This window comes from Halichoeres trimaculatus, unplaced genomic scaffold (assembly GCF_033239565.1).
Source record: "Halichoeres trimaculatus isolate MK-OKI-2021-1 unplaced genomic scaffold, fHalTri1.1 fHalTri1_scaffold_8, whole genome shotgun sequence".
NCBI classification, from domain to species: Eukaryota; Metazoa; Chordata; class Actinopteri; order Labriformes; family Labridae; genus Halichoeres; species Halichoeres trimaculatus.
This window is the reverse complement of record NW_027437186.1, coordinates 26,250,886-26,271,151: the sequence shown is the minus strand read 5'-3', so window position 1 is coordinate 26,271,151 and position 20,266 is coordinate 26,250,886. Positions and strand designations below refer to the sequence as shown.

The 20,266-nt window shown below is 41.5% G+C and overlaps 2 long non-coding RNA genes across 2 annotated transcripts; one reads left to right on the top strand and one right to left on the bottom strand.

The window, feature by feature from the left end:
* Positions 1 to 2,199: 2,199 nt before the first annotated feature.
* Positions 2,200 to 13,492, bottom strand: LOC141795516 (uncharacterized). Its single transcript, XR_012598611.1, has 4 exons — positions 13,175 to 13,492; positions 10,825 to 10,922; positions 3,013 to 3,201; positions 2,200 to 2,906 (listed from the first exon to the last, which is right to left on the bottom strand). It is a non-coding gene; the product is annotated as an uncharacterized LOC141795516 (long non-coding RNA).
* A 110-nt stretch (positions 13,493 to 13,602) lies between these two features.
* Positions 13,603 to 17,592, top strand: LOC141795559 (uncharacterized). The gene is made up of 4 exons (XR_012598616.1): positions 13,603 to 13,665; positions 16,247 to 16,389; positions 16,870 to 17,025; positions 17,423 to 17,592. It is a non-coding gene; the product is annotated as an uncharacterized LOC141795559 (long non-coding RNA).
* Positions 17,593 to 20,266: the final 2,674 nt, after the last annotated feature.

The window sequence follows — 20,266 nt, the reverse complement described above, 5'->3', positions numbered from 1 at the left end:
CCTCTCAGATACTTCACTGAAGACTAAGATTTACCTTTCATCTGCTCACATTACCTGTTGGGGCAGGTAGGCTCTCAGCTCTGTGAGGATGTATGAGAATGTACAGAGACATGCTCAGGGCCGCAGAGGAAAATTCCACCTTCAGACTATCTCTGAGTTTAAAGTCATCAATCTCTGCTCAGTGAGCGACGTTTGGAAATCTGCTTCAAGAGTTGGTCCTCTCCAACAGATCCTCTGCTGCTGGTTTTATTCTTTAACAGTTTAGACTCAGAGTCTGCAGGAGGTCAACTTATCGTGCAAACAGATCGAGAACGAGACGTTCCAGGGGGAGACAGTCAGCTTTAAATCAGAGCATGACCTGTGACTGCTTTGCATTATACTTTATGGAGGTTTTTGGTTTACAGAGCAGTGCTGAAGCTGCTGCTCCAGCCAACCAAAGTCAGACAGAGATGATCTGAATACTCTGTCTTTGACCCAACCACAGACTCACATATTCATATCCTCATATGTAAGCTCACCTGCATGAACACACACGGAGCCAAGGTCACCTGTGTGTCGGCTCATAAATAGCTGCTGTGTGACTCTAATGACTGATCTGTCATCAGTTTTCATTAAGTGCTCTGTGTTTAGCAGGTTTAGAGTGCCATGTCTCAAAGACTCAGACTGACCTGAGTTAAACTTTAAAGCAGCAGAAAGCGGTGTCCTTCGAGGCAAATTCCAGAAAAGACATCGTTTGGAAGGAAAACAGCTCGCTTCATGGAGTCAGAGACATCTATAGGATGTGGCGCTTGAGCAGGATGTTAACAAACATAAGCTAAATGAGTTTCAATCATTAAGACTTTAAGTCTCAACATGTTTTTACCATGTCTGCATGTGTCTTACTGTTACACTGTCTTTCAAATTATTATGAAGTGATCTTTTCTTGAAAATCTGAAGGCTGCTGTTCAGAAAGAAACAGTGTTTTCAGTCTGATGCTTTTACTAAACCTTTTTGTTTGAATCTAAAAAGCTTCCTAACCACGTAACATTGGTTGGCATCTGAAAGCCTCAAAGCTTTGATTTTTCACAAGTTTTCTTCTCTAAGTCTGAGTTAATTAATTCATCTCAACCTACACAACTCATGTTAAAATTATGAATATTTCAAGGCACTATGCCTACCTGTGGGGTAGCAGTAGGTTAGGAAGGGAACGAGTTCACTGCATTTAACAAGCTCCCCTACTGGCTTGAACTGGAAGTACACAACACACATAACTGAGACCAAACCAATAAATTACCTATCTGACCTTTAATTTTAACCTTAGTGGTATAAAGTCACATTTAACATATTTCAAGGTTTTTAAAAGATATTTTTATACTGTTATTACTGTGTCACCATCATATGGTTCCAAATATAGATTCGACCTCTGTTATGTGTCAGTTTCATACTTGTATATTGCTTTTTTACAGCTTTCTTCTGGATTTATTTTTTTTCCAGGTGACACTTATTAAACTTATCTGTTTTTATATTTTCCTATTGTAATTTTGTTTGCACTATACACGTTCTTGTTTGCTGCTGTTATTTTCAAAATTTTTAGATTATCTTTAAACCCTTTTAAACCCAGAAACCACTTTGTCATCCATTACACCCTCACTGAAAATGCGCGACATTCTATACTGATGGTTCACGCACAACACTGTCACACTAAATACTGCGTTATGATGCTATTTCTGTTTTGGTTTCAGTAGGCGTCTCTTCCTCTGTGAGCGTGCAGCAGCAGAGGCAAGCCCTCAGACAGAAACCAGACTCTTACCGCAGACAGAGCCCGGGCTGACACCAGGAGCTCTTCCTCTGACTCTCAGGAACACGCTGACAGTGTTTGGACAACTGCATAAGTCTCTGTTTCCCGCTATAACTCACCTCCTCCTCCTCCTTGTACTTCCTCTTCCACTCTGCAGCTCAGACTCAGACAGAGGATGCTGAGGGAGGCAGAGAGGCTGAGATCTGTCACTAGATGGAGCTGATATCTCTGAACGCTCTGTAAATAAATTAAAAAAAAACACCCAGATGATGTTTCTGTCACTTCCTCTGCTTTAAGAAGAATAATCAAGTAATCCAAAAAAAGTCAGACACAGAGCTGATTGTTCCCAGAGCAGAGGGAGGAAGGAGGAGCTCGTTCTTTCTTATTAAACATAATAATGCAGAACAGAGCCTAATGTGGATATGCAACGTCAAACAAACAGCTCAGATATTATCTATCCCAACATGAACTGGGTTTATAAATAGCTTTGAAGCAGATCTGTGAAGAAAGGAGCAAAAACAAGCCGAGCGTTAGCCTGGTCTCCGTTCCAGGAATAGTCTGAACTGGGGTCCAGGATGGATTTAGCGATAAGCCGGCCATATGAGCCACATTCTCTGTCTGCCCTGACCCCGCTGCATGAGAGCCACAATAACAAAAGGCGCTCAGCAGCGGGCCCCCAGCTCCGTTTACTCAGTGGTGTAATGTTTGTGCTCTCATGGCCCTCACAGCAGCCTGGCTCGGCCCTTATCGGGGGCCCCAGTCAGCCTCAACATGGCCCTCTGCACCGCAAACAGACGGCACAAAGGCGAGGAAAAGAGCAGAGCGTGAGGAGGTACAGGAGCCTAAGTTGGTCCTGGTTGGTTTCCATGAAGAGGCCTCCATCCTGGCTCCTCCTGAGAGGAGAGGAGAGAGGAGAGAGTAGAGGAGGGTGGAGGGTGAATTCTTTCCTCTCTGTCTCTCACTCCTCGTGCCCTGGAGGGGTGTGGGTCTTGGCTGCAGAGAGCAGGATGAAGGCAGGACTAAGCCCCTGCAGACACGCAGGCCTCAGCTGGTTAATGCTTCAAACACGAGTCCATCACTTTCCTTCAGACGTTAAACCACCTAACACCTTCTCTGCTCATCTTTTTGTCTGAAATGATGAGAACAAAACTTTTCAGATGATGAGAACAGAAACAATAATCTGAGATGTTTGCAGAAAACTGAGCTGAACTCCTCTCAGTTGTTCGATGACTCACAGAGACGGCAAGCTGCATATTTTCCATCTTTGTTTCTGCTTTCTGGGATTTTCTCAGGCGGGCAACAGCCTGGCACAGCCGCTTTCATTTCCAGCTCTGTCCTTCCTCAACACACTGAGTGAGTCAAGCTTCATGTCACTGTCAGGCCATCAGGTTCCCTTTCTAGGTCCCCTGTTTGGTGCTGCTGGTCTAAACAGGAGAGTTTGGGTCCTGTTAGGAGACGTGACATTTGGAGTTGTTTTTTGTTTTTTTCAGCCCCTCTCTCTCAAAAGTCGTCTGATAGTTATTGGGCTGCAGTCAGCCCTGATTTAAGACAAGGATCACCCTGTGTCTTCACAGACAGCCAATTGGGTCCTTGCTCTGCATGAGTGAAATGTGTTTGAGTCAACTTGACTTTTTTTCCCCATAACCATCAGGATCTTTGAAGAAATTTAAAATACGGAAGCTTTACTCCAGCTTTTTAAGTCCCAAGTCTGGGTTTTGAATCGATACCAGTATTAATTTAACATCCTTTGTTCCTTAACCCTTCATCCCCCAAGTGTCAATAAGGCAACCTGGACTTTTTTATTGTTTTTTTTGTCCTTAAAAAGTCAACGATTATTACCAGAATGCTCATCTTCTCTTCTATCAGGAAGCATCTGAATTTTTCTCTTGCCTCAATAGCTAGAGAATTGCAGTAATTAGAATTAGCATTAAGATTACAGTTGAAATAAAAAGGTATGGGTAAAAGTTGTAAATTAAATAAAAAAAACTAAAAAAATAATCGTAATAAAATTTAGTTAATTATTAAACATTGAAAAGTAAAGAACATTTAAGTTAAGAGTTTTAAAAAACTGAACAGATCAGTCTTTAGGTTTGAAGAATCAAGAGAGGGAGCCAGTCTCTAAGAGGGGTCACATCCTGAGCCGGACACTGCTCTCTGTTTCCACAGCGCTGTGATAATGAGAGGGGTCCGTATCAGAGGGTGAAAGCGTTCGGGGATAAGCTGCAGCTAATGGCGAGGAAGCCTAGGACACTTTGATCTACTCGCCTCTTTTGGCACATGGAGGGAAAACTGTGAGCTGCACCGAGGAGACTTAATCTGCTTAAAGATGTGCTTAACATTCCTGCTCTTTGGGGACTTTCTGAGCGCTCCATCCCTCCGTCTGACGCTCTCCGGCCTGCGTCTGATTCCTGTGCCTGATTCCTGCATCTTATTTCTGCGTCTGATTCCTGCGCTTGATTCCTGCTGGTTTGCAGAGCGCTCTGTGGTCTCCTGCATGGAAGAAGGCCTCCTCTGCTCTCAGAGCGGGCTGGTTCCTGCTAAACTGGAACAGGTTTTCTGGTGGATTCGGGGAATGTTTGTGCATGAATCACAGGCACCACAAAGAGGAAGCTAACTCTCTGCAGGAAATTTAGATTTATTCAGGCTGGGGAAGTTTTTCTTCTCTAACCATCACTTTAATACCGCTGCTTTCTGCTTGAGTCTGTGGGATTATTTCCTAGAAAACCATCAAGTCTTCTCTCTACTGAAGGTTTGTATGCAGAAAGGAGAGGAGCGAGAGACAAATCTGCTAAAAAATCTGTCTTTCATGTTGTTTTGTCAGTTGTTCACTTCGTCATGACCTCCTGATGGAGAAAGAGAATAGGCATTCTGTCTAAACCTGGAAGGATTGTTGAGCTACACATGCAACACCTCTCGCAGCGCTTCATCGCTGCTGAGGTTAGACAGTATTAAACTGTGACTCCTCTTAGTGTTCAAGATTTAACATGAAAACATTTTAAAAAACATCAAAAAATAACTCAGTTTTAATATAGTTTAATTTCATTACTAGTTAAAAAAGCCTGAACACAATTCCCAGTCTTATCCTCAAATCTTAACTTTTCAAAACCCATCAGAGCTCTTTAAATTACCGTAACTCCTCCAAATTTAAGGTAGAAAGAAAACTCAAACCATTTCTTGGTGAAATCCTGGGTATTACGGTACTTCAAAGGAATCCTCGTGCAATAACGCTCCAGTCACAGGCCGTAATAGATGCAAGCTGTTCTCGTAACCTTCAACAATGTGGGCAAGAGAAAAAAATATTTTCATATATTTCCATCATTTTATTCAACATATTATACTAGTGTTGGGACTAAATGAATTAATGAATCTAATTTATCATGATTAATCACATTTTAAACAGACAAGAGAAACAACATTTTTCAATCTAAATTGATTATGTTAGATGACTGAATCACTAGATAGACATATTCATAAACTTGCTTATTTTCAGTCTCATGTCCAATTTAAATGTAAAGTTCAGTTAAAGGATTGTTATTGCATTTTTTAGCAGAGAACGTCTACAAAGCTCAACTAATGAATTAGAGTTTATAAGAACTTTCGGTAAGCTTTCAACTTGTAAAAAAAGATACTTTCATTCCTGAAGAGTGCAAAGAACACAGCAAGTAAATAGTAATTATTATTAGCCTGCTCAGTTATGCACAGAATGGTGTTTATGGAAGCAAATATAGCAGCAGACTGTAGTTTCCTTAATGGTTTTATGTTAAAAACAGTGCATGGCAGCAGCTGGCAAATTTGTGAGCCTATTATGTTAAAAGAGTGGATGAGAAGGAAGAATTTTTTTTTACATGATGTTCATATTTAGAGAGATGGAGCCAGGAGTTCTTCCAAAATTTCGACTTTAGACGCAACACCTCATTCAGGAGACCCTCCTCACCACCTCGACCTGGCGGTCACCTTCAAAAAAACGTATCGATATGTATCTGATTCAGTCCATTTGAAAGTGGCCTGAATCTGTAAATGTGCTGTTTAGACTGTCAGAAACAAAGCAGATATGGGTCACATTTGAGTGAAAAAATCAGATTCATGTTTAGCATTTGAGGGTTATTTTTTTTATTTGTGCCAAAGGTTTTATAAAAATCAAAGCTGACTGATTTTTGAAAACTCACTCTGCAGATTTAAACATGAACACCAGAAGCTTAACTTCTTTCAAACATTTGTGACCAGTATTTCTACCTGTCTCCAAACCAGAGAGATAAAAGCAAACGGTCTTCATTCTTTGGAATAATTCTGCAGTAAAAGAATACTTGTTGTCTGCTTCTTTTCGTCATCTCTTCCTCTGTTTACATCAGTTAATGTGAATTTGTTAACATTCCTTCTTGGGTCCTTTTACCGTCTGGAAGTCATTACACAGAGAGGGGTTTCTCTGCCAAGAATCTTATGGACATATTTATACAGTTATGGCTCCGAATCAAAACACAGAATGATCCATGAGAGCCAAACATTTACAGGAGATATTGTTTGTGAAATCAGAGGCTAGAGTTAGCATTCAGAGCGCTCACAGGAAGAAGGAAACAGCTCCCAGTCTGTGGTTGTTGAAATTAAGACGTTATAAATTAAAGTGTACTCAGTTCAACTCCTCCTGCTAGAGTCAACACGTCTTGAGTAAGCGTAAAGGAGGTCGCTCACAGTCTTTGTTTAGCGTTCCTTCAGACTGCTGATTTGTTCTCCAGTAGAAAATGTACGAAGAGTTCAGGGTGTTTGCTCAGGGTGTGTGAGGCCAAGTTCACCTGAGCCACAGAGAGCAGCACACCTGTTCTCTGTTTGGTCAGTTGTAGCTGGGTCACACGGCACAAAGCTATCATATGATCTGCAGAGCGATGCACAGCTTATCTCTTATTGGCTCTGATTGCAGCCATTCAGGACAATTAGGAGCCCTGCGTCCTCGCTGCACGGCTGCTGCAGATCCTGGACCACACAGAGACCACTGCAGGCCTAAGGGGAGCTAAAATTCAAGCAAACATGAGACTTCACATCACGCATGTGGATGTTGCAGAAGAGAGAGGCTGTAAACCTTATCGTAAAGCTGCAGCTAAACAGGTCACAATATTTTTCCATCTTCTTCCTGCTCATTTACAGGCTGAACTTCCAGCCTCTGAGCCTCAGAGTCATCCAGAAGGCCATGCTGCCTCAAATGCTCTAGCTGAGATCCCCCAAAACACAGCCATACAATGACCAAATGATGCCGTCACGCTGGACTGCAGCGAGACAGCGACATCAGGATGCAGAGACGAGGGAGGAGGTGGAGGGGAACACACATAAAAAAAAAAGCACACACACATTTTCTGTTTCTCTTGGATGGTCTCTCTAATCATACATCACTAGTCTGGCTGTGTCAGACCAGCGTCATGGAGACGATTCAGCCATTAACACAGTGAGAGGTCTGGAAACGCTGACACACACCTGGAAACATGCACGGTGAAAACACACATCCCAACTGGATCAGAAAATAGAAACTTTTCGTGCCTGGGAGCTGAGAGTGTGACGCCAGCATGGACCCCGATCAGTGTGTGTGTGTGTGTGTGAGTGTGTGAATCCAAAGAGTGTCTGAAAATAGCAAAGTGGGCAGAGTTCAGGGAGTCAGGTTAATAATTCCTGCTTTAACTGAGTCCATTGTACTCTGCTGACATGCTCAACACACACCTTACATAACATTACACCACAAGTACCAGGGACCACAGGGAATCAGACCTGTGATTTATGGAGGAGCAATAAAAGCATCTGTACTACACCTCCAGACCAGCAGGTGGCAGTGAGAGAGAGATAGAGGCAGAGAGTCTGGAATGTTGTGACATCGTCTTTATGTGGGACAATTGAAGGAACGTTAACTTTAAGAGGGATGCATCCTTCTCAGGAAGCTTTAGATCATCATTAAATATGTATCTGATGAGGAGATTATGACACTAATACTACTAAACTAGGATTCATTTCTGAGGACTTCTTCTGTTTCAACAGTTGTTGTAAACTGGATATCCACTGACACGTTCAACTGAAGGTCTCCAGTCTACAGTGTCTCTCTTTACACTGGAACACTGGAGGCTGACAGAGACACATTTGCACTGTCAGGTTAAAAAAAGACCATTGTTTAAGAGTCATTAAAATAAGTTAACCCTGGCTGAGGGTCATCTTATTGTGGACAAAAAGAGAGAGGGGGAACCACCACTCAGGAACTATAATTTGACCCTGGCTCCTGAACGAGGGGCAACATCCGGTTAGTAAAAATGAAGCCTATACGGAAGTGCTAAAAGTTGCCGTTCATTGAGAAACCGCTTGAGGCTGGCTGCAGAAAGACTGGAAGTCACGTACACACCTAGCCATAGAAACAGATTTTTACGGTATTGAAAAGCACATTTACAGCCTGGTTCAAAAACAGCTTGGGTCTAAAACGCTGATTTCACTATCAGCACACACTGTACGGTGAGTGATTTTTTTTCTATCTTTGCGGTTCAGAAATTATTAGGCTCGTTCGACTTTCCAATCAGAGGCACAGCCCAGGTCAGGTGACCAGCAGACAGCCTGTAGTTGCTCGAAGAAAAAAGTCAAAGCTCAAAGCTGGCGTCATAGCAAAGGTGCAAAGGTGTGCGTCTGAGGATTGGCTTCATTTCATGGTTTCAGGAACAAACAGGTGACGTCGCGGAGGCTACGTCCATGTTTTATACAGTCTATGCACCTGATGTGGAAAACTGAAGCTTTTTTAAAGTTCCTGCTGTTGATCTGCACCTTATGTTAGGTTCCTGGGACTTTATTAGATCCTGAATCCTGATGCTTAAATACATTAACTACCTCCTTAAACTCCTACAGAGGAAATAAATTTAGACACTGCTTCCTGCTGTATAACTGCACCTATACATCACTGAGATGTTTTAAGAGATCTGTCCTCAGGGGATCTGTGCAGCCTCATCACTAACAGCTCAGAGAGCTAACAGAAAGTTCTGGAAAAACCAGACAAGTGCCAGAACCAGAGAGGACACTGGACATGAAGAGGGGATTAAAGAGAGGTCTATCTCAGTCCTGATAATGACAGACTGTGTGTGAAAAAGCACAGGATATTCCTGTTTTAAGACATCAAGGATGGTTTTAAAGCACAAATACTACAAAATAAAACAACAAAAACTGAGATTGTATTATCTGGAGCATATCATGCAAACCTCATAGTAAGTCTAAGAGAAGAAACTGCTCGACTAATGACTTGTGAAGATTCAAACCTACAAAATAAAATGTAAAACAAGCAGAAAAGGTCACATTACTGGAGTTTTTGTTCAAGAAAGAACAACTTAATGGGAAAGCGTTTCATGCCCTGACTTTATTTTCTAATATAGCGACCCGTAGGCGAAATTAGAAGATATAAATCTCAATCAACGGTGTGTTTCTAATGACTCTAACGTGGTCCGGTGGTTCATCTTGTCATCAAACCGTGCGTTTAAAGCTCCAAACTCCAGCCCCAGGAGGAGCTCAGAGTGTGCCAGCTCAGGGGACATTAATCATGCAGACTTATGACTTCGTTGGACCACTTCTGGACACACTGTAATCATCATTGTGGTAAATATCAGCTCACCAGGGGAGAGGAAATGATATTTTCCAGCGAGAGATTCATCTTTGTCCTTGGCAGAGTGAGCCAGAAGGAGAGGAATCTTCCCATCAGCAGAAATGAAGTGTTTAAAAATGAGGAGTTTGCAGAAGAAGAGGACCTCTGTGCAGACACACAGATCCCACTAAAATTTATGTAAAAGAAAAAAAAAGTTTTCACTGTCTTTTTTTAACATATTTTTCTGACTTTAGCATACCTTTAGTCAGATTAGATTTATTGAAAATAACCTAGCGGCTCTTTCTGGCATATTTATTAACTGTAAAGTAACATAAATGGTCCATTTGTTTCCATTTCTAAAATTCAGTCACTAATGCTCAAACATCCTTGTGTCATCATTACAGACTGATAAAATCAAACCTCACCTGTCCCTCAGGTGTCTCTTGATGTTAGATGAAAACTGGTCAGTTTTCTGCAGTGTAACATGCTGTGTAGACATCAGCAAATCCCCTTCTGTTCAAGGAAGATCTCATCTGTTAACTGCAAAGTGTTGTCTCCTGAGTTTGCTGTATAGCTCCATATCATCATACTTCCCCAAAGGATGCATTTGATCCCTACATATCTGCTGTCTTTGCATATTTCACCTTAAATGGTAACACATGAGCACAACGTCCGCACCTTTAAACAGCCAAACAGGTGCAGTAACTCTACTGTTAGCACCTGTGACGGTGGTGTCTACCTCCATTTAATGCTCTGTTGGGGCGTTAACCTGGCTCATGTATACCACTAATTGATTATTTTTTCCCAATCAGTACAAACAGCCTGTTTTCTTCACTAACGGCTGGACATGCACATGGGCTCTGGATTTTATCAGGATTGTTTTTCATATTTGGACTGTTTTAATCTCAAACAACATATTTAGACCCTGATTTCTTCTTTCTGATGCACACGTTTTTGTCTTTTCTGTTCCATTTCATAACTTTAATGTCATCTTGTGTCCAATGTGCTTTTTGAACTCTTACAAAGACATGAGCTGTAAGATTGAGTTGAGTGAGTTTCTGCAGAATGTACAGAGCTTTAGCCTCATACAAGCAGCCATATGGAGTTTAGTGAAACGTTAAGAGATAGACTTTGGTTTGGAATGAAAATGACTTTGATGACGCCAGCTTTTTACCTTTAATCATTAAAATTTCTGACTGACAGGGTTTGCACACACAGGACACTCTCTGCCGTGTCACTGACCCCTTCAGTGAGAGCTCTGGATTGACAGGAGAAAAGATCTGACTCAATGAGACACATATGAAGAACAGAGCGTCATGGAGTCATGGATCTACTCCACTCATGGAATTATTCTTGGATCGCATTGATAGGCAGCCAAGCCATGCCGCAGCTTAAAAATCAAACATGCTACATATGAAAGTCTTTATGGGACCCTATAGGAGGCCTCACTCTCTCTTTCACTCACCCCTCTCCTCCCCTCTCCTCCTCTCTCTGTCCTGTCGTCCTCTGGGCTGGGTAAGCTCTGTGGTTTTGGCGAAGCTGCTGCAGAGATCTCAGTAGTTCCTGTTGAGGGCAGAGAGACGATTACTACCCCACACTGCAGCAGTTCAGAACTATTATCATAATTATCATTTCAGCAGATACAGAGAAGGTATCCAGTGATTGTGCTCACACTGGTTTGAATGTCAGTTTGATCGTTTCGTATTTGGCAGTCTGTTTTGAATTTTGTGTCCAAAAAATGTGCATGGGGAGAAACAATCTGTAAATCTAGAAGCTCAAACACAGACCTTGGGACAAAGAGAGATGAAACAAGATGCAAAGAATAAAAATGTGCTGCACAAAGCCAAACCATGCATACAGAAAAAAACACAATGCAATGCAATTTTGAATACAATATTGTATTTTTTCAAGTTAGTTTCGTTTAAGCTTTCTGCAGCAACTTGCTCTCTTGCAGCACATTTCTGTTGTTTATTTAATATTATTCCTGCTTCTCTTGAAGAAAAATCTGTTGGTCAGTTTCAGCTCTTTTGGCATCATAGGCCTCCATACATCTTTATACTGTTGCCTGAGTATCCTCTGAGAGAGATGCATGAGTCACTCTCTAAAGTGAGAAACAGAAAGACATAATTAGAATCAACTAAAGCATTTAAAATGTCAAACACTTAATCCTTTTCCTCTCACACATCTGGCTGCTCTTGTTTGACCACAGCCCGTCCACACAGAGAGAAACATAAAGAGAGGGAGAGTGATGAGCGGTAAGAGACGAGGCGTCTGTGAGTCTCCAGAAAAATTAAGTCAACAATAGATCACATTTAGCTCACATCCACCCTCCATCTTTATCCGTCCGCTCTTTCTCAGCCACAGTGACGGTCGGAGATGATGGCGACCACGGAGTGGGGAGCATCAGACACCAGCATGTCGACTACTGAGAGTCAGAGAGCTGCCAGGGTTTAAAGGTCACATCTGAGCATGAGTGGGAAAAAACCACGGCCAAAAGAAGGGCTTAAAGAAAGAGCGGCACAGACTGGATCTGTTCTCCAGAGTGAAATGAAAGACGAGCAGCGGTTAGGAAGAGGATGAGAGAGTACGAAGAGGTTCAGACTCTGTGTGTGTTCATACTCCCTCAATGATTTATGGCTGAAATCTGAATCAGTAAATTCTTTGGAGGAACTAAAGTCTCCTTTTCAGAAGGATATATTCACAACCTTCAGTTCACTGTAGGAATTCTCTGAGATTGGAGTCAATATGAAACACAGAGGAGAGAGAGGTCAAGATGATTTACATTAGAAATAATTCATCAAAACCAAAAAAAAATAAATAAATAAAAATAAAAAAGGGAAAAAAAAGTTAAAATATAATAGCTTTGACATTATACATAATGAGCTCAATGGTACATTGAAAATGTCACATTCCATCTCAAACTGCAAGAAAAAATAAATTGTAACTTCTGGAAATATATGATTAATTTACGGCTTAAATGAATGCATTAACCAATCTAATGTAACACAATATTGGAATTTTCTGCTCTAGATTATTTAAACATGACTTAAAAAAAAAAAAAAAAATCTCAGATACATATTATATCTTTGTTGCAAATACTGATATTCGTATTGTTTTATTACAAAATTATAAAGAAAAATTAACACGTGTCTTTCCAGTATGTTACTACTAATAGAGTCATATGACGACATGATCAACTTGAGAGCAACCATGTTGGAGGCATTTTCACAATAAAACCGAATTGAGCTTGCAAGTATATAGGAGAACACAGTAAAGAGAACACTGTGGCTAGCTATAAACTCTATCAGAGTTTCCAATGCAAAAATCTGTAATTAATCTCAAAGTTTTTTTTTTGTACAGTCTATGCGTACGGCCCGAAAAGTGCTGCTTCTGTTGTGTTAGTGTTTCTATTGATCCAGTTCTTTCAGTACTAAGTTATCTCTGCAGTTTTTACAGAACTGTATCTGGGTTTTATAATATTGTGCAGTTTAAGCAACAATATTGGAATGAGAATTGTAGTTATGATTGTTTTTAGAGTGGGATCGTGATTTCCAATATCTAAAAAGACAATCCAAATAATTTTCCCTACATTAAAGAGTTACAGATTTAGAAAAGAAATGACTAATACGTCAGAAAAAAACGGCATTATATGGGCTTAAACGGAGTTAGACTCTGAGACAATTACCATGTTAAAAACGGCCAATTGTCATTGTGTTTTTACATGGTAGCAGCGGTGATAGCTGAGTGATCACTAGCTTCGACCATAACAGTTAAAGATAAAAGCAGCTTACTTTCAATTGATGGTTTTAACTTACGGTTTGCATTGAGCTGGTTAAGCCAGTTTGTCTTCATCATCCTAATCTTCGTCCATGTGAACGTTACACCTCCTTCTATAGTTAGCAGATAGCATCCTCATATGTGTGAGTATAGCCTAGCTTTCGGGCTAATCTACTCCTGTCATCAAGGTAACCCCATAAACAGGCGACTATTAAATTATCAACAAAATAACTTAATCTGCTTTGTTGAAAAATCACATGTAGTTGCTAGAAAACAATCTGTTCGAAAATCTTTCATGTTCAGTGGCTATCACAGTGCTCATGTGACAGGGTCGGTTTTTTAGCTGCTTATTTCATGTTGTGTAGTAATCAAGTGTGTTGTTGTGTACTCACATTTCCAACTGCTCCTGAAGTAACCCCCTAATCATCTGATTGGAGACCGGTGCGCTCAGTCTACGGAGCGCACACACCTGCAAGGGCAGTTTGAGAGGCGAGAGATCACAGAGGGAGGGCAGCAGGAGGGCGAAAGGGTAATTACTTCATGGCTCGCTGTTTTAAAATTTAAAAGCTAGACTGAATATGTGTTGCGGATATCTGTAATTCAATTTTACCCAGAACATTACAGATAGCCGCAAATACATTCTGCTTATCCACAACTTTCACTTCGGATATCTACAGCGTCATTTGACAAGACGAAATTACGTCACTTTTGCCATGCATGTATGGGGGGTCTAATTACAGATAAGCCTATCTAAAACATAATTTCGAATAACCAAATATGAATTATGGCAAAATATTATATCAGCAAAAATGTAGATATCCTAATTCCAATTCAAGATAACCAATTAAATTTTGACCAGGAAGAATAACTGAAGATACCTTTAATCCATATAAAAAGCAGGATAAGCACTCTATTGTAACTAGTTTTGATCACATTTAACACCAGTTAACATGCATGTAGCTTTGTGTGCACAAGTTAGCTTTGCGTAATTCTAAAATTAACAACAATGAAGGGAAATATCGTTAACACCTGTTTTTAATGCAAAACTCACACTTAAGCTCTCTCACAGCAGTTGTTGACCCTCACTCTCTTCTTTAAGATATACTTCACCTGCACAGAGCTCTGTGTGTTTCAATAAGACCCCTGAACAGATGCTGAAACCTGGTAATGTAGTTTCCTTTATTATGACACAAAACATTGTCCTGTCAGTGTTCAGCACAGAGGATGTAGTATTAATGAAGCTAAGAGGAAGTTATAATCAATCAATCTTTATTTATGCAGCACTAAATTATAACAAATAAAATAATAAAATATAATAAAATAATAAATATTAATAAAAAAAAATAATAATAATTAAAATAGTTATTAATTATTAATAATTATTTAAAATAATAATTATTAATTATTTTAATGATAAAATAAAATATAAATATTTTATTAACAGAAAAAAGACAACATAAGATGTCTTATCTCATCTCAGCCCACTATGTGACATCATCAGCTGTGCAATGACGGTTAACAGAGTTTAACTTAAGCACCAATATTGTTTATAACATCTACTTTGAGCCCTAAGTCAAACCACTTATGACATTGTCAGCAGTGTGCATCACAACACCATCACCTGTGTGGTTTCCATGGTGATGGGTCATCCTCATTCATTTTAATGGGCCAAAAAAAATAGGAAAATATTGAATATTTCAAATAACAAGGGTTAGAAATGTGAACATTTCTTGCTCAGTTCTCCTGAAAATGCTGAACATTTTAAAATTTCAACTGTGAGAATCAGTGTAAATTTGCTGGAGAAGTAACAACCCAAAAAATATACAGAAGAAATAAAGCCGGATTTCCCAATGTACACAATCAGCATTTCAACATATTAATGATGAGGACAGATACAGAACACAGCATGTCTGACGTCAATACAGCAGCACATCAATAACAATAGAAAAGGTTTAATATCTACAAATTAACCACCTCAAATTTACAGACTATGCAGCTAAAACTCTGATTGGAAAAAACGTTATGAGTCATGTGTAAGCGCTGTATGATGGAGGTCCTCCCCCAGGTTGATCCAAGCCTTTAATCTCTGCTAATACTACACAAACACATGATTGCCTGGTCTCTATTGAACCTCTTAATACATCCATAAATACATAATGGCTCCTGATGCTTTAATAGCTGCAGCTCGGATTGGTTTCTCAGCATCTCCAGAGGAAAACAAACCTGTGAGTGACATTAGTTGCCAGGCGTTGATCTTTAAAAGCAGCTGCAAAACAATCAGCTTGGTTTTTCAGGTTTGAGCGCTGACAGGATGAGGGGCGTGGTTGCCTGCAGGAGTGGCAGAACCGTCGACGGTGCAGAGCTCATGTCCCAGCCTGCGTCTGCTCTTCATTCTCATTATTCAGACGCTGAAAAGCCATTTCACGCTTTGGTCTGTTTTCTTTAGCTCAGTGGGTCTGATGAAAAGTCTAAACTTGCTCTGATACCTTAGGCAGACTGTGTGTGTGTGTGTGTGTGTGTGTGTGTGTGTGTGTGTAAAGCCTTACCAGCAGGTATTTATACAAACGAGTATCTACTCCTGACTTCAGCTCTGTTAGAAATTATTCAGATTCCCTCCAAACATGCACTCAGACTGACCAGGTGTGTTTTTCACCCTGAGGGGTCACCTGGAGTCCATTCTCCTGCTTCAGGTCTCCTCTCTCAGGCCTCTCTCCTCCTCCTGTCTAAGCAGCCGTGTAATGAAGCCTAATGAGCCTGTCAATCCACCTGTCACTTATCTCACCTGAGAGACACTTGAGCAGCACCAGACGGGAGGTCATCGTAGACACCTTTATGAAGATTTACAGAGTATACAAGGGAAAAAGAAACTCAATGCATCAATGGAAAAGTGGAGAAACTTCTGCACCACTAGGAGAGAGATCCCAGGTTGCCTGGTGGTGCAGGTGTGTTAACTGTGAGCCCCTGAACCCAGAGAGCTCCTGCTGTCAGGAACTTGACAGACTTGATACGAACAGAATTTGAGGACAAGAAGCTGACCTTTCAACATGAAAGGCATCTTTGTGACTTTTATTGAATCATTCATTAAAATGCATCTGTCGGTGTTTAAGCAGAGCTGTATTCTTGGTCATGGCCAAGGGGAGTCCCAGAGACTCAGCTCACACCAAAGAGGTGTGTCAGAAGAACCAGAAGATAAAGCTGCTGAGGTCTGGAGAGAATCGATGAGCTGTAAGGAAGAAAAAAAACAAAGTCCTGGGTAAGAACATTTCAAATCAACCTTTATGTTTTCTTTGTTTTTGTCTTTTTGCTTTTTTTTTTTTTTTTTTTTTTTTTAAATCGGAGACTTTAACCTCTCTGGGCATATCTAGAAGGGAAACTTTTGCAAGATCACTTAGAAAGTCTTCAGAGTCCCTATAACTCACATTTGTAGGGTCTCTTGAGTTTGTCTTGTTTAATTTTTTTTTTTTGTTGATTATATTAATGAATCAAAACACTTCTGTAATCACTTCTGTGTGTGTGTATACTTCTGTTACTGCCCTGAATGTGTGCCTTTTTACTTGTATGAAACAGGCTACCGAATTGTTCATTAATATGCACTGCCCCTTTAAATAAATACATCCATATCTTATTTTCATTAAGAGAATAGTCCCTCTCATCTCCTCACTGGATCTTTTCTGGGAGATATTCAGGTTTCATACTTCACCTCCTCCTCATATCTCAACATTTCTTATTCCAGTGTTCTCAGCAGGAGCCTGATGATGTCACACAGGTGTGCTGCTCCCTTTGGCCACTAGGAGGAGAGAGAAGACTTCATCACAACAGATAAATACAAACCAACAGAAGAAAGATAAAGATACAGAGCATTCTTTATCTTCACCACTGGAGGGAGCTGGTGAGTCATTTCCTCTGCAGAGAGGAAGAGATGGGAGCAGTGTGCGCCGTCTGGCAGAGCAGAGGTCGGCTTGATTAAAAGCAGACCTTCAGTACTCTGACAGACAGAGACACACTCACACACTCTTAAATGCTCACACAGCTAGTAAAAAATATTTAGAAGTGACAAAGACAACCAAAGTATGCTGCACCATTCAGGTAGAGCTGCAGGTAGGTGAGAGGTTCACGTCCTGTTTGGAGGGTCAGTGAGAGACAACAAGCACACACTTCAGAATCAAGAGAGGAGTGTGTGTGTGTGTGTGTGTGTGTGTGTGTGTGTGTGTGTGTGTGTGTGTGTGTGTGTGTGTGTGTGTGTGTGTGTGTGTGTGTGTGTGTGTGTGTGTGTGTGTGTCGTGTAGGAGCATCACTGGCCCATGACGTGAGGAGCTGAGGCGAGCCAAGAGAAAGCAAACAGGAGCAGAGAGCAGAGGAGACAGAGCAGCAGAGTTCAGATCCACCGAGAGCAGAGTCGACTCCATGCAGGAACTCTTTTGTTCTCCAAAGCTCGGACACGAAGCCAAATCTCTGAAGCCGATCTAAAGAAACAGAATCATAATAATACACATTGATGTATTTCCTCTGTCCTCAGAGTTTGCGTGTGCTTTCTGCTCTTTGTGCACTCTCAGCGTGTGTTTGGTGTGGCCTTGCTTTGCAGGATTAAATATTTATGCAGTTGCTGGAACACATCGGTTCATCAGAACGCTCAGTCTGTTCTCACTGGTGTGGGTTTCAAAAACACACATGCTAACGAGTTTACCTCCAACCAAACATTTTTAGGGTGTAAGGATACATCCATCTTTGTGTGTCAGCGCTGCTTTGGCACAAAGGGGGTTTCAAACGGCTCAGAGCAGACACAGCTTCACGCTGGAGAGATGTTTGTTGGTCTGAATCCAGAGAAGTGGTCACGTCTGGAGCCGCCGTGTTTGTCTGCTGCTCCGTCTTATCGTGTGTGTTTATGTGGCTCTCAGAAGCTGCTGCCAGCAGGCGCAGAGACGGCACAGTCCCACATCACAAAGTATTTACTCTAGCTGTGATTAATCGGCCGTGTGTTTGCAATGAGAGCCACACACTGATTGAGACGTGGAAAAGGAGAAGGAGCTCTAAGAGAGGAGGCCGAGGTCTGCAGGCTGCATGCAACAAGCAGCTGTTGAGGTCCAAAGACTCCTTAAAACTTTAAATCTGCATACATGCATGCAGATGAAGCATGCATTTCTGAGCACTGCATCAACATACAACAGGAAGAACTTCAGGTTTATGATGCATTAACAGGAAAATGTGCGTAAAACATCTTCAGTAAAGATGTTAAACATGTACGTCTGATGTTTCTTCCTGTTTTGTGTCTGCTGAAAGCTGAAGAACAAACCAGAGAGACATCTGTTACAGCTCATTTTATTGGCATTGTGCAGCAGAGTGTGAAATCACAACAGAGCCTCTCTTGTCCAGAAGCCCTGGAGTAAACCAACGTTCACACGGTGCTGTTGCTCCACGCCGAGCGGCCTCACCTGTTCCAGCAGCATGTCGGTAAACAATGAGCTGCTTCTATCGCTCTGTAGCGTTGCTATAAATATTTCACCAACACATCATGTTACCAAGGCGAGGGAGGAGAGGAGGGAGAGTACAGTAACATTAATTATTAGGTAGAGCTGATTCTGCTGCAACATGCCAGGTGACAGAGAGAAATCCTCCAAAATTGTTGCATAAGATGAGTCTGCTGCGTCAGACCTGCAGAGTGTATATGTCTGAGACAGTGTGTGTGTGTGTGTGTGCATGTGTGTGTATCTGCAGACTGCCTCACATTACTCCCTGTAGTGAAATTTGTGATCCATCAAGTGACCGCCTGGGATCCATTAACACACCCCCTCTCTGTCTCCGTCCTCTCTAATGGAGGCGATGCTGACGGATGGCGTTTCTCCCCACGTTTACGGATCTGGACCGATGTTTATTTGAGCAGCATTGGACTCAGGAGGTCTCTGTTAGTGCTCCACATATTTAAGGACAGATTCATGTGTGTGCAGAACCACTTGACCCAAATTCCTCATATGTGCAAACATCTTCGCCTGCGGTTACGCCGTACATCATCCATCAGCTTAACAGTAGTGGACACCAACGCGGTGACATCACACACTGGTTCCCTGACGCCCTCTTTAAGACTCAAGCTCACCAATTTGGCTCACTGGGACAGGAAGTGACCATAGTCTGATGACAGGGTGGTGAGTGCTAAAGTTAACAAGATGTAAAGTTGGATGGATTACAGCGGACAGGTTGCGTGGATGACCTAGAGGGATCAGAAATGAGACGGTCTGGTTGAGACGGGGATCTTGTTGACATTTCAAGAGTCGATTTGACTGAAAATTAGTTTTTGACACCAAAGTTTTAATGTTTCTGTTGTTGGAATGGAAAAAAGAACATGGAAGTATGAAACTAAAAGTTTGAGTTTGTTTTAGTATGGGTGTTTATGAAGATTGAGGGGATTTTGGAGCCAGACTCTAGTGGACACTCAGGGAACTAAAGGTCATGAGATTCTGGAGCTTGTGTCTTGCTTTTATCCGTCAGCAGTGAGCAGAGAGATGGATTCACAGTGTGAACTAATCCATGGAGTCTTACAGTAGATATGTTGTAACGAACATGTATGATAAGCTTAACATGCACTAACCCACAGCTCAGTGGGAGCCTGATAACACGATGGCGCCATGGCAGAGCTGATATCACATGTCTGAGTGAGAGAGTTAAACAGACTTATGACCAGACAGATAGCTCGCAGCTCCATCCATCACTCTGACTCTCTATCGCCCTCACCCCGTCTTACTGCTCTCCCTCCGCCTCAAAGCTTATCCCCTCTGCTCTGTCCCAAGACCCTATGTTCACATCACTCTTTTGTCAGTATCATGTTAAAAACCAGAGGTCATCGGCCAACCCACCTCCTCATCCCTTTGAGAAGATGATGATAGTATGATGAGGAAGAGGTTGTATTTACGTATGACTGTGAAGGCTGTGTTATGCTTACAATGTGAATGTGAAGCCAGACGCACAAGATCTGTGCAAGAGAAAACCCTGTGCGACGTCTTTTGGTGTCCATTCCCAATCTGCAGGGGGCGGTGTATTGCAAACATACGTCTACCAGAGTACTAAACAAGAGTCGAAGAGATTTGGCTTTGTTTACAGCATAACATATCTGTACCGGATATTTTTCCAGGTTCTTTTAA